The sequence below is a fragment of the Mercenaria mercenaria genome, chromosome 18 (assembly GCF_021730395.1).
Source record: "Mercenaria mercenaria strain notata chromosome 18, MADL_Memer_1, whole genome shotgun sequence".
Classification (NCBI taxonomy): Eukaryota; Metazoa; Mollusca; class Bivalvia; order Venerida; family Veneridae; genus Mercenaria; species Mercenaria mercenaria.
In genome coordinates, this window is record NC_069378.1 from 25,085,595 (window position 1) to 25,099,185 (window position 13,591).

Genomic DNA, 13,591 nt, shown 5'->3' on the forward strand with positions numbered 1-13,591 from the left:
TAAATTATCATACAGTATTGTTTCACGATGAAAATGTATTTTCACTTCTATAGCTAGCTGGCACTGATATCGAGTGTGTTGTTCATTTAAACTCTTTTTCAAATTTAACACAATACTATTGATCAAATAAGTTTCATTCTGAGCAGAAGTGTTGTAAAACTTTGACGAAAATTAGTTGCCTGGGATTTCGATACTTTTTCCTTCGGTAGGTAATTTGATAATTCGGTAATAAGTTTGAAATATTTGTTTGTGCAACACAAAAAACAAAGTACTAGTGTACGTACGTACGTTATGTGTACCTTTGTGTATAGTAATTATGTTAACTTGGATTTAATACCGCTTCAAGCTCTGGTAAGTCCATTTTTTTGCACAAGTTTCAAGATTAGAACTGTACAATGAGGTTTTCTGTACAGATACAATTTACATCAAACACGACAATGTTTTTAAAGGATTTATTCACGTCAGGTCTGCATGGGCAGAGAGAGAGAGAGAAAGAGAGAGAGAGAGAGAGAGGTGTTTCAACTCATTAGTAGGCCTTCTTAAATTTATTTTACAAAACATATTCAAATTAGTGTGTTTATACCACATTCAGGCAAAAACTAAAAAAAAAAAAAATGTTCCCGTCAGTCAAAACTTAATGCATAAAATAGAGAAAAGTGGAAACTTCACAGGTCGCTCAAGTTCTTCCTACGCATTTACTACAAAATGAACTTTCAGTCTATTTGTATTGTGCATATACATGTTAAAGATAAGAACACTTCAGTCCGTTTAAACACCTAAATTCGCTTTACTAAAGCTTCTGTCTCAAAACATGCATGCTGTTTTTAAAATTATAAAATTCTTCGTTGCTAAATACGCAGTTAATGTATCCACCTATTCCAATATGAAATGTCGTTATATTGTTATTGTAAATATTTATATTTAAGATAACAGCATCTGTTCCCCCAATCCTTGTAAAGATCAATGTTCCTGTCAGACAACAATTAATGTATGCAAAATTCTTTATCAGACGTCTCTGCTCCGTGTTAACAGCTGTTGTCGCTTTATCAATAACTTAAAGAATTCATTTCCTTTTATATGCTTTATATTTCAATAAATGATTCAATTCATTTTTTTCTTTTAATTTTCTTTAGTACAACAGCTTTTGATTATGACGCATTTCTTAATGTCTGTTTAAAGCTAATTATGTCAAAGAAAAAACAAAAACAATATTCAATTTGCCAAACCTCTTTGTTTTGCCACGGCAGGCAGCAAATCTGTGTTTTCATATTTAACCTAATAAATGTTTGCGTTTGAGGAAGGCTAAGAAGATACTTTTGAAATGTAAATTAAACACTCATATTGAATACAAAATCACAGCTGACACCCGAAGTTAAACTAAGGTAGATTGAATATTTTATTAAGAAGTTATTTTCCAACAACATAGCGCCTAGAAGTCGAAACCGTATATCTGTGTATTTATTCATGTAAGTAGGATAAATTTTCACGAACGGAATCAAATACCGTACCTCTGATGTTATTTGTACAGCCTTTCAAATTGTATCGAGCCCTGACAATATTCACAATGTTTCAGTTCCAAGACGACTACTCACAAAAGTAGGTAGCAAATGACCCTATCGTTTTTTATTTGTCAGATTTTCTAAGTATATTCTGAAGATTTGAAAACTCGGATTTAATCAAATTCTATATAAAAAAGATTTTAATTTGAACGTACAAAACTACCTCAACGTTAACGATATGAAATATCTAAGGGCTGTATTATTCTTTATGATGTAAGCAGTCTTGTACATTATCAAACGTGCCCGTGGTCCTTTTGGCATACAAACTTGGTGCACATTCTACACAGAAAATTGTGTCACTTACGTATTAACACTGTAAACTATCTTTATGTTGACTAATTCAAAGCAACTCAGAGTAGCCCGGAGATCAATTGTTAACACACTGACTGCAAACCTAGAGTCCAGAGTTCGAATCCTTGTCCAGGCACTGGAAATGTGTGAGATGTTCTTAATTACCTTCCATCCTACTGAAAGGCCAGTACTGGTTCTTCCTAGGAATAAATGCTTAACATATATAGGTGCTTTACACTGTGAAAGAGCCATATTTTTCTTTGCTAAGCTAGGCTAAGTTAGTCGGACATACTAATATCTAAAAGTTTTCTATCACTCTGCTTTTGGGGTTTTCCTTCCCTCTGTTCTGCTGGTCATATCGCCCCTTATCTGTACCAATAGAGTATGTATTTATCGAACGTGCTTATCATGGAAAAGATGCTATATAAAATCTATTTTAACACGATATAACCCTGATGATATAAACAATCCAGCTAGTGTAAATGGTATGACAACTGCCCAAGAAATCTGGCTTCTAATTGTTTATAATAATATATGAAATATGGCAAGATTGATTAATCCAATAGCAATACACGTTTAAGTTGCAGGTACTAGCACAATCTTACACCGTATCAAACTAGTGGTTATCTGTGTTCTTAGATCTCCATCATTGACAAATTGGATGAATTTAGCTTAACGTATAATAATTTTATTGTTAAATGCAAATGCAATTATATATATATTTAAAGCAATAACATCTGTTTTCCATTGATGTAGCTATGCACAGCTTCTTAATGTTTTACGCAGGGTGTTTCTGCATTATGTTGGAATATTATCTCCAACAATATAAAATATATCTCCTCTTGCAGCTAGGCTAGACCTTGCCAATTTTTTTTTATCTTTAAGTAAACAAGTTTTTGTTTGGAAAAGAAAATTATATAATAGTATGAGGAAATAATACCTCTGGCGAGATTAAACAGCTTAATAGTGACCAAAGAGCCTCCGAGTTCAAGTGGTTGAGGTCGCTGACTTTGAATCAATTGCCTCTGAAGCTCGCTTGTGATGTAAGATTATTTTATGTGAGGGAGCCATCCAGCTGATTTACAGAAGGTCGATTGTACAATCCAGTTCTTCTTCCACTTTGAAAAGCTGTAAATGCGCCATTAGACATTATAATTTTGTTGGTGATATATTAAACCCAACAAAAACAAACCTCAAAACAAAAACAAATGTTGAGCAGATCTCACTCAAGCCCTCTTTTCCCCAAACCGCTCCATGAGAAATAAACATATTTTGTCAATATAAATTCAGATTCTTACATTTTCGTCACCAACAAAATCAAACGAAATAAAATATCGACCAGCAGACGATTATTTCACTGTTATTGTATGTTGTGTTTATAAGCTGTTGCGAATGTCATTAACTGTAGCAATTTTATTGTAGTTTAGCTTAATTTAGTAAGTAACTTCAATGACTCTTTTTTTACCCCTTACCACTTCCACCCCCTCTATCTATATTTGGTATACATTAATACGTACTTGTTAGATTTTTGAAGCAACTCGTCAGTAATATTTTCCAGTACAGCTTCTTTTTGTTGTGGGTCAACTTTGCAAATCCGTGGCTCTGAGGCTGTGTTTTTGGTACTCTAAGCTTCCGAGAAATCTACCCTTTCCTATCATCTTTGTAAAGGTATTCGGGCGAGTTCTTATCATCTAAGGAGGAATAAGTTATTTTTTTAATTCAAATTTTAAAATTAAAGCGTCAGTTCCTACAACTGGTTCTTTAATTTATATTATATGTAAATCAAATGAGTATAAATGATTTTGAGTAGCATGTTTTTACAAATATACTGTCCATGAAAATGTTAAAACATGCTATTATAAAAGGTTTTGTCGTTCCCTTTCCTACAGGCAAATAATGGCAAATAATGCATCTCCCTATCCCAGTATGACATTCAAAGATAATGTTATGTTTAAAATAAGAACATGTGTGGTCTCCGTGACTGTAAAGATCAAGCCTATGTCAGACAAAAGAAATGCATGCGATATTTGTTTTTATAAAACTCTTCGTCACTACCTGTGCCAAAATGTATCCACATATGCTAGGACTGGTCAGCCCGGTGTCAGTATAATGTGACTGGGTGGGGTATCATGCCACGGGTCTAGCGTGATATTCCAGTGAGGCAGCACTATAAAGTTGGACATTGTGCTCACTGCTACAAGTAGACACCGTCGTTTATATGACTGAAATTGTTGAAAAAGACATTAATCCCGAACACACGCACGCACGCACGCACGCACACACCCCCACACACACGCACACATCCTAATGTGAAAGTATGTTTACTGTTAATAATCAAAGCTCTTGTCAGACAAAACTAAATGTATGCGATATTTGTTATAATAAAAGTTAATGCAGAAGTTCTTCCTACGCATCTACTACAAAATGAACTTTCACTCTATTTGTATTGTGCATATACGTATTAAAGATAAGAACAGTTCAGTCCGTTAAAACACCTGGGGTCGTATTCATAAAGCATCTTAAGTATAAGTTTTGACTTAAGTTGAAGATTTTACTTAAGTTTGTAATGATTTCAGCTTAAGTCTAAGTAAAAAACTTAAGTCCTATATAAGTCCCCTGATGTCGCTTTACTAAAGCTTCTGTCTCAAAACATGCATGCTGTTTTTAAAATTATAAAATTCTTCGTTGCTTAATACGCAATTAATGTACCCAATTATTCCAATATGAAATTAAGCTATATTGTTATTGCGAATATACATATTTAAGATAATAGCATATGTTCCCTTCATCTTTGTAAATAGCAATGTTTCTGTCAGACTAAAAATTAATATATGCACAATTCGTGTAAACATGATGATATATCAGTCGCCTCTGTTTTGTATAAACACCTGATGTCGCCTTACCAAGGCGCCTGTCTAAATTTAATGCATGCGTTTTTTAATTACAAAATTCTTCGTTGCTAAATACGCAATTACCGGTAATGTACCTATTCCAATATGAAATGTCGTTATATTGTTATTGTAAATATTCATATTTAATATAACAGCATCTGTTCCCCCAATCTTTGTTAAGATCAATGTTCCTGTCAGACAAAAAATAATGTATGCAAAATTCTTGTAAACAAGATGATTTATCAGACGTCTCTGCTCCGTATTAACAGCTGATGTCGCTTTATCAAGGCTCCTGTCTGAAATTAATGCATGCGTTTTTATTCTAAAATTCTTCTTTGCTAAATACGCAATTAATGTATCCATCTAATAGAATTCGAATATAAACTTTCGTTATATTGTTATTGTGAATATACATAATTATTTAAGATAAGAACATCTGTTCCCTTCATCTTTGTAAATAGCAATGCTTCTGTCAGACTAAAAATTAATTGCGTTGCTAAATACGCAGTTAATGTACCCCCCTATTCCAATATGAAATGTCGTTATATTGTTATTGTGAATATACATATTTAAGATAACAGCATCTGTTCCCCCAATCTTTGTTAAGATCAATGTTTCTGTCAGACAAAAATTAATGTATGCAAAATTCTTGTAAACAGGATGATTTATCAGACGTCTCTGCTTCGTGTAAACACCTGATGTCGCTTTATCAAGGCTCCTGTCTCAAATTAATGCATGCGTTTTTATTCTAAAATTCTTCATTGCTAAATACGCAATTAATGTATCAATCTATTCGAATATGAAATTTCGTTATATTGTTATTGTGAATATACATAATTATTTAAGATAAGAATATCTGTTCTCTCCATCTTTGTAAAGATCAATGCTCCTGTCAGACAAAACTTAATATATGCACAATTGATTTATCAGTCGTCCGCTTTGTGTAAACACCTGATGTCGCCGATGTTCTTGTCAGACTAAAATTAATGTATGCACAATTCTTGTAAACAGAAGTTTTATGAGCCGTCTAGGTTTAGTGTAAACACCTGATGTCACCTTATCAAGGCTCCTGTCTCACATGATGTTTTGCAATTTTGTTGGACATGATAATATAACTATTGTTCATGACAATATATCATACAACTCCGCCTTGAAGGTGTGCCAGGGACTAGTAGTTTAATATTATCGATGCATTACGTTTCATTAATGGCTTTGCCTACCTGTGATTATATATTTGTTGCAAACAAATCAATATATTGGTTAGTTTTAACTGATTTTTTCCCATTCAAATGTTAGGAATGTATGTTTATCAACGTTCAAACTATACTCTTATTTGTAGCCAAAGCTGGGACATAGGCTTTAGCATAAAGCACTAAATTGCTAAGTCAAGAACGTGCGTGTGTTCATGCGACCGCGCACGTGTACGTGCGTGTCTGTGTGCATGACCGTGTGTGGATGGATGACTGGTTCAAAGATAATTTGGAATATTACAAATTATTTTTATAGAGAATATGGATATTTATGAATACTAATCATAATTTGTCACCACTTTAGCATATGTTTTAGTGTTGTGACAATATATTATAGTTTGTTTGTAATGCTTTATTACGTTTTAGATTTGTATATATTTTCCAGGTACTTGAAACCTTTAATCAATATAAAATACAAGAAAACAAAATGATTGCAATTATTTCTTTGTAAATTTATTACAGTAAGTTTAACTTATTTTGATATTATATAATGTTTCAGTTTTCAAAAACGTACGTGTCTATGTTAATTATACATAAAATACATTATAAATGCCTTGAAATATTCTTCAACATAACAAAATGAATTGTTACTTCTTGTAAAATGTGTAAAGTCGGATATCACTCTCATGATTAGCAAGTCAAGTAATTAATCTTTTTTTTTTTCAGAAACACAACCAGACAGAAACAGAGTTTGTAATTAATTACAACACACATAAAACTGCAGCAATGGAGTGGATAAGACTGTAGTAGACAGTTATAAGCTTAACTAACATGTATAGTGAGGATTTAGTTACGAAGGCAAAACAAATTTTCAAGGGCTATTTGTATGCTGCACTTCGATGCCACGGTCAAGTTTTGGAAGATATTACAAAGACGTAGTTTGCAATAATACTCGTTTAGCGAATTTAACTGCAAAATATTATATTTTGTTCAATTTTTGTAATGTTGTGAATTTGGCCATTTATTAAATATGTTATTAAATCCTAAATTACTGTGCTCAATCTTTAAAGTTATTTAATGGAAGACAATGACGTTGTATGATATAGTTAATAAAAGTTTTAATGCCACGTGAGTTCAGAGGTTTGAAATATTTTGCATTATGTGTCTCTCGTTACAATAATGTATTTTCTGTTTTCGCTATATTTATGCATGTTTGTGTACATTTATTTGTGTTTATGTCGATAAATTGTATTATGCATATGACTAATAAAGGTTTTGTTATATCATTTACATATACATTGTAGTTTCTAATGGTAGAGTGACAATTAGCTGATAAGTGGCTTATTTAATGACTTCAGCATCATATTTAAGCGTTTCTAAAAGTATTCTGCCCATGGTCAGAAGAGACAAAAGTAGTACATGAGTGCAGCTGCATATTTAAGCATATTCCGGACGTCTGTCGCCCATTTAAAACAATGTGAACGATAGTCGGACCAGAAGACATAAGTGCTATGCATCATACAGCTCAAAAAAGAGGCCAAAAGTGGCCCTATGTAGCTCATTACAGAAACCCAAACCTTGTCAGGTTCTGCTGGATGGATCTACTTAAATGTAAAAACATATTCGAAATAACGTAAATTTCAAAGTCGCGTTTGAGACAAGAGTGATCCTATGTAGCTCAAAGAGAAACACAAAACTTGTGAGGTGCTACAAATAATATCTACTTGAATAATGTTAATTTCGCCTGAGATAGTCCTTTCAAAAATATGTTTGTTTTGTTTTTGACACGGTACAACAGTTACCCGACCTCATAAAATGTCTTGGGTGAACGGCTTGTTTTAATACTTAGTCTAGATAATACTAAAACAAACACTTATATACGACAAAGGTACCTATTTAAAATATCATAATGAAGAAAAACAATAATGCATTTATTCTGGGCATCAAATAAGTACTTTTAACATGTTCCTACGAATGCTTAATTTCAGTCCTTGTCGTTTACTTAAATGACAAAACCCGTCATTATCCGATGATGCAAGACGACGCAGTTGTTCTCTGAAATTATTTCAAGCGACCATGAGCCTTCCTAGACCAGCAGTAACATTTTCTACCGACAATGTCACTTGCAAACTTTTTATAAGCGGATCTTTCATTCTCGGAATCCTCAATTTAACATCGTGCAACGGTGTCCATTTACATCTGTTGCACTGTTCTTTAACAAAAAATATATTGTTCCATTGAAATTGCCTGTAAAATGAGTTTAAATTAGGCCTGTTAATCTGCTAGGGGGCGTAAGGGGTGTTGTACTTTCTACATCCTCTGATGAACAGACTCGATCAAACCAAGTCTGCTTTTATTTTGCTAGGTTGCACTCTATGCTTCCAAAGGTCCTTCTAATAGATTTATTAACTATCACATCAGCAAACCTCAAGTGCCGTGTGGCGGCCGTACTTGGTTTCAGTGTTATTATATTTTCTGTTCCTTTTGGATCGATGGGTCCACTCAATGTTCATAGGCAACAGAGTTCCGATTAAGTCGATGCTAGTGGGGCGTGAGGTGTGTTGCACTTTCCACTATCTCTCATGAACAGACCCAAACAAACCGAGCCTGCAATTATTTTGCTTTTTTGCATTTTATGCCACCAAAGGATCTTCTTAATATGATCAATATTCGCGCGTAATCCATTAAGTACACGCAACATGCCTAAACGAGTTGTCTCTCTTGATATGGATAAAATATTAGTAAAAAAGCACCTGTAAAGTTTTAAGAAGAATTGATTATTTATATTAAGTATATGCTGAAATTTATCAATATCTAAAGACAAAAATTATTTAGCTCTTCATTTTCGAAGCCTGAAATATACAATTAACAGCGATATACAAAGTACAGCATTTAATGTATTTTTGTGTTTATATTTTTTGTTCTTTTTTCTAGAACCAAAAAATAAAAAAGTTAAACTTCTGCAAAAAAAACTTCTGCAAATACTTTAGAACTGAAAAATATTTGGGAAAGGTAAGCAAGCTTGAAAATCATGTCGCAGTAAGATAAATCTGAAAAGGACAGTTAGCATTGAAAACTGAAAATTGTAATCGTCTAACCGCTACAGTTAATTTTAACAACAAATTTTACAAAAAATCTAAAGCAATTAATCTAGCTACAGATGCAGAATATCAATATTTAGGAACTACTTTAAATGACTGAAATTATAATTTTACCGTTTCTATGTTACATAACACCAAATTTAAACATTTTAAAAATATGAATGCAAACTTGTGAACTGAAAATAAATATTTGACGAATTACTCTATTCAACATAAGTGTAATCTAGCATTCTCTATGATAATGTACCTGAAAACGCTGATTTACAATAGAAAAGTTAAAAAAATTCGCCCTTGTCCTTGGATAGATGGCGTTTCTAATAATATGCCTTCTGCATGAAAACATTTAGTATATCGTTAGACAGAACCAAAACAATAGCACGAGTCCCAATACATGTATTCTGTTTATGAAACATTTCGCCCAATTCGTTATGTTCAGTTAAGCAACAAGCCAAAACGAGTTGTCTCTCTTGAAAGAGAATAAACCTGCATGAATATTAAGAAGAACTTGAATTTTTCATACCTTGCTTCTGTAAAAAATGAAAAAAGTACCGAAATTAATATTAAGAATTTAAAAGCAAAGTACAGCGTTTTAATGGTTTTGCTAGAAGAAACATTAAATTCAGTACACTTTTCAAAAACATCTGCAAATACTTCTAGAAATGAAAAATATTTGGGAAAGGTAAGAAAGCTTGAAAATCATTTCGCAATGAGATAAATCTGAAAAGGACATTTAAACATCATAAAATATTGAGAGTTCATTGTATTGAAAAATGAAATTTGTAATCTAACTGCTACAGCTAATTTTAATAACACATTTTATAAAAGAAATCAAAGCAATAAATCTAACTACGATTATAGAATACCAACAACTAGAAACTATGACTGTAATTATAATTTTATCGTTTTAAGGTTACAAGATTACAGAACATCAAATATAAACATTTTAAATATGAAACTCTACTATTTATGCAACTTTGTGAGCAGAAATATATTTGACTAAGTACACTGTTTTTCAACTTCCTGTTTATATATCCATTGTCCAACATGGTGAATCTGTTGCCTTTTGTTCCTACTGGAGGAGAATTTTGCCGCGAGAATATAACCAGTCAGGTGTGTAAACTTAAAAATGTAATAAAAAAAAAACAACACTAAACCAAGTGATTGTCTGCGACTTATAATTATAGCAAAAGTCAGACCACTTTGCTTTTCAACCGTGATTGCTTCGGAATTCTGCACTATTTTGCATCATCAGAGTATCGCAAGATGTAACAAAGAGTGTATTTACTAGAACAAAACATGACAAAACATGATGAATAGTGTTGGCTCGTCAAAGGAACTATGGAAGACGTTGCAAAACGTGAGTATCTCTCGTTTTTTATATAACCCTTGTTATATATCGGGTACACGATTTGATAAAATACAATGAAGTATCTAATAAAATTGATATCGGAAATTTAAAATGCACAGCAAATCGATTCAGTATCTCATGGATATCTTCACGTATTCTTGTTTCTTTGAAATCCAGCGGAAAGAAGATTTGAATAAAGCATTCGCCGATTTTCAGAATCCGACTGTTTTAAGCTTACGCGTCGGCATTTTGGTGTACTAATGTCATTGCCAACCGCAGAAAATATTTAATGCAACATCAATAAAATCTGTAAAAAGATCCTTTAGAAGCAAAGAATGCAACCAAAAATAATACTAGCAGACTCTGTTTGATTGCGTCTGTTCAAGCAATAATTCGAAGTGCCCAAAACTAAACTTAAGCCCTGTGACATACAGAAGTAATGGCTACAGAGAGCGAGAATGTTATCCACCTTGGATTCAGCCTTACTTTGAACTTACGCTGCCGGAACGATGAACTAATCAGTGTGCGCTGCAATTCATGTCAATATGTTTATAAAGTGGGTTACTTAGTTCGCCGTTTGTGTCACCTGGTGTTACCATCTTTTATTATTTCTATACCATATTACTATACAATATTTCTACCTTATGTTTTAAAACGGAATACATCTGCTTGAATGTAAGAAGCTAATTCGAAATAACGTTAATTACAATGTCGCGTTTATTTCAAAAAACATGTTTGTTTTGTTTTTGACAAGGTTACTTCAGTTACTTTACCTCATAAGATGTCTTTAAGTGAACGGCTTGTTCTAATATTTAGTCAAGATAACAATTATTACTGAAACTAACATTCTTTGACGACAATTGTATCGATATGTAATTCTTAATTGATATGTTGCGAAATAAAAATAAGACATCTATTTCGTTCTCAAATGAGAGAAGTTCTTTTAGCGTATTCCTACAAGTGTCTAATTTAAATACATGTAGATTCAGTCTGTAAATGACAAAAGCCGTCATTATCCGGTGTTGCAAGATGGAGTATTTTGATATCTGAAATCACTTCATCCAATCCTGAGCCTTTCTAGACCAGCATGAACAATATCTATCGACAAGTCCACTTGAAGCTTTTTAATAGCCCGTGCACACATTCCCTTCCTGCGAATTATTTCCTCCATTGAACAACTTGCAACGGTCTGTATTAACCTGTGTAACGCAATTATTTAACAGACAACAACAATAATACGAGTAAACATTTGCTGGGCAATCATTTCAGCATAGCCTCCAAAGCAGGTTATATTTTGTTTCCTCTGAAATTACCTGGAGGTATATTTTTTCTTGTAAATGAACAAAAACCTGTTTTCATTTGAACTCGCACTTTCAAATGTATGCAACTGACGGCATGACCTTATTCATTTTCTTTATGTATGTCCATCATAATTTGATTTCCTAATAGGCTAGTCAAAGGAATGAATACCATTTTGACGTTTACATATTACATAATAACTAGCATCTTTCATGACAATGTACCTACAAACGCTGATTATACAATATAAATACTCGTTTAATAAAAAACTTTAATAAAAACTAACAAGGCTCTTCGCCCTGGGATGGATGTCCTAACAAACAAGGCAGTCTGAAAGACAGCTAAATCCCCCGCCACTGCTATGGATAGTGAAAGGGTAAACCTTTGATTTTAACTGTGACATTGACCTTGAACTGACATGGCTGACTCATGAATTCTGCACAACGTCTTGATGAGGTGATCATTTGACCCAAGTTTCATGAAAATCCTTCAAGGGGTTTAGGAGATACAGAGCTGAAACCTTTAACCTTCAGTTGTGATCTTGACCTTGAGTTGACATGGCTGACTCATGAGTTCTTGATGAGGTGATCAGTTGACACAAGTTTGATGAAAATCATTCAAGGGGTTTCGGAGATATAGAGCGGACACGAAATGGAAGGCTCAAACCTTTGACCTTCAGTTGTGACCTTGACCTTGAGCCGACATGGCTGACTCATAAGTTCTGCACATCGCCTTGATGAGGTGATCGTTTGACCCAAGTTTGATGAAAATCCTTCAAGAGTTTTAAGAGATATAGAGCGGACACAAAATGGAAGGCTCAAACCTTTGTCCCTAAGTTGTGACCTTGACCTTGAGCCAGCATGACTGACTCATGGGTTCTGCACATCGCCTTGATGAGGTGATCATTTGACCCAAGTTTTATAAAATTCCTTCAAGGGGTTTAAGAGATATAGAGTGGACACAAAATGGAAGGCTCAAACCTTTGACCTAGAGTTGTGACCTTGACCTTGAGCCGGCATAGCTGACTCATAAGTTCTGCACATCGTCTTGATGAGGTTATCATTTGACCCAAGTTTTATAAAATTCCTTCAAGGGGTTTAGGAGATATAGAGCGGACACAAAATGGCAGGCTCAAACCTTTGACCTTGAGTTGTGGCCTTGACCTTGAACCGACAAGACTGACTCATGGGTTCTGCACATCGTCTTGATGAGGTGATCATTTGACCCAAGTTTCATGAAAATCCTTCAAGGGGTTTAGGAGATATGGACCGGACACGATTTTGTTACGGACGGAAGGACGGAAGTTCTAACGAAACGGTCTTTATGTGACTCCCCCATTGTTCTCTCTATTGTTCTAACAGTCACATAAAAAGAAAAATAGTCACATAAACAGAACGGAATGAACGACATCAAAGAGAAAGTACCGTTATGCAGTCACTTAACCATCATTTCGCGGGCACGGACGGACGGAAGGACGGACGCAGACCATTCCTATAATCCCTCCGCCACGGCGGGGGATTAATAAAGCGCCTTCCGCCTGAATTTGATTTAAGATATCATTACACAGAGACTTAGAAAATAGCATGAGCCCAATTATTCTGTTTATCAAAGTGATAATCTGAGAAATGGCGTGCAATACATTTAGTACATGTAACAAGCCAATACGAGTTTTCTCTCTTGAAAGGGAAACGAACATTCTTTTGACGACAATTGTATCGATCGGTGAAGAGATTGATATGTTGCGAAATAAATAATAATAATAAAATTATTTTCCTCCAATATTGAAGAATTGAACTTATGAACACAGAAAATATCTACATGGTATACAACTTAATATACAACTTAATGTACATGCATCAATGAATTTACGAAATAACATTAAATGAAAGAAAAAAAATAATAAAAAGGAGAA

At 33.7% G+C, this 13,591-nt stretch overlaps 1 long non-coding RNA gene across 1 annotated transcript; it reads left to right on the forward strand.

Moving 5' to 3' along the window:
- Positions 1-68: 68 nt before the first annotated feature.
- On the forward strand, positions 69-7,221 carry LOC123538872 (uncharacterized). Its single transcript, XR_006683849.2, has 2 exons — positions 69-209; positions 6,658-7,221. It is a non-coding gene; the product is annotated as an uncharacterized LOC123538872 (long non-coding RNA).
- Positions 7,222-13,591: the final 6,370 nt, after the last annotated feature.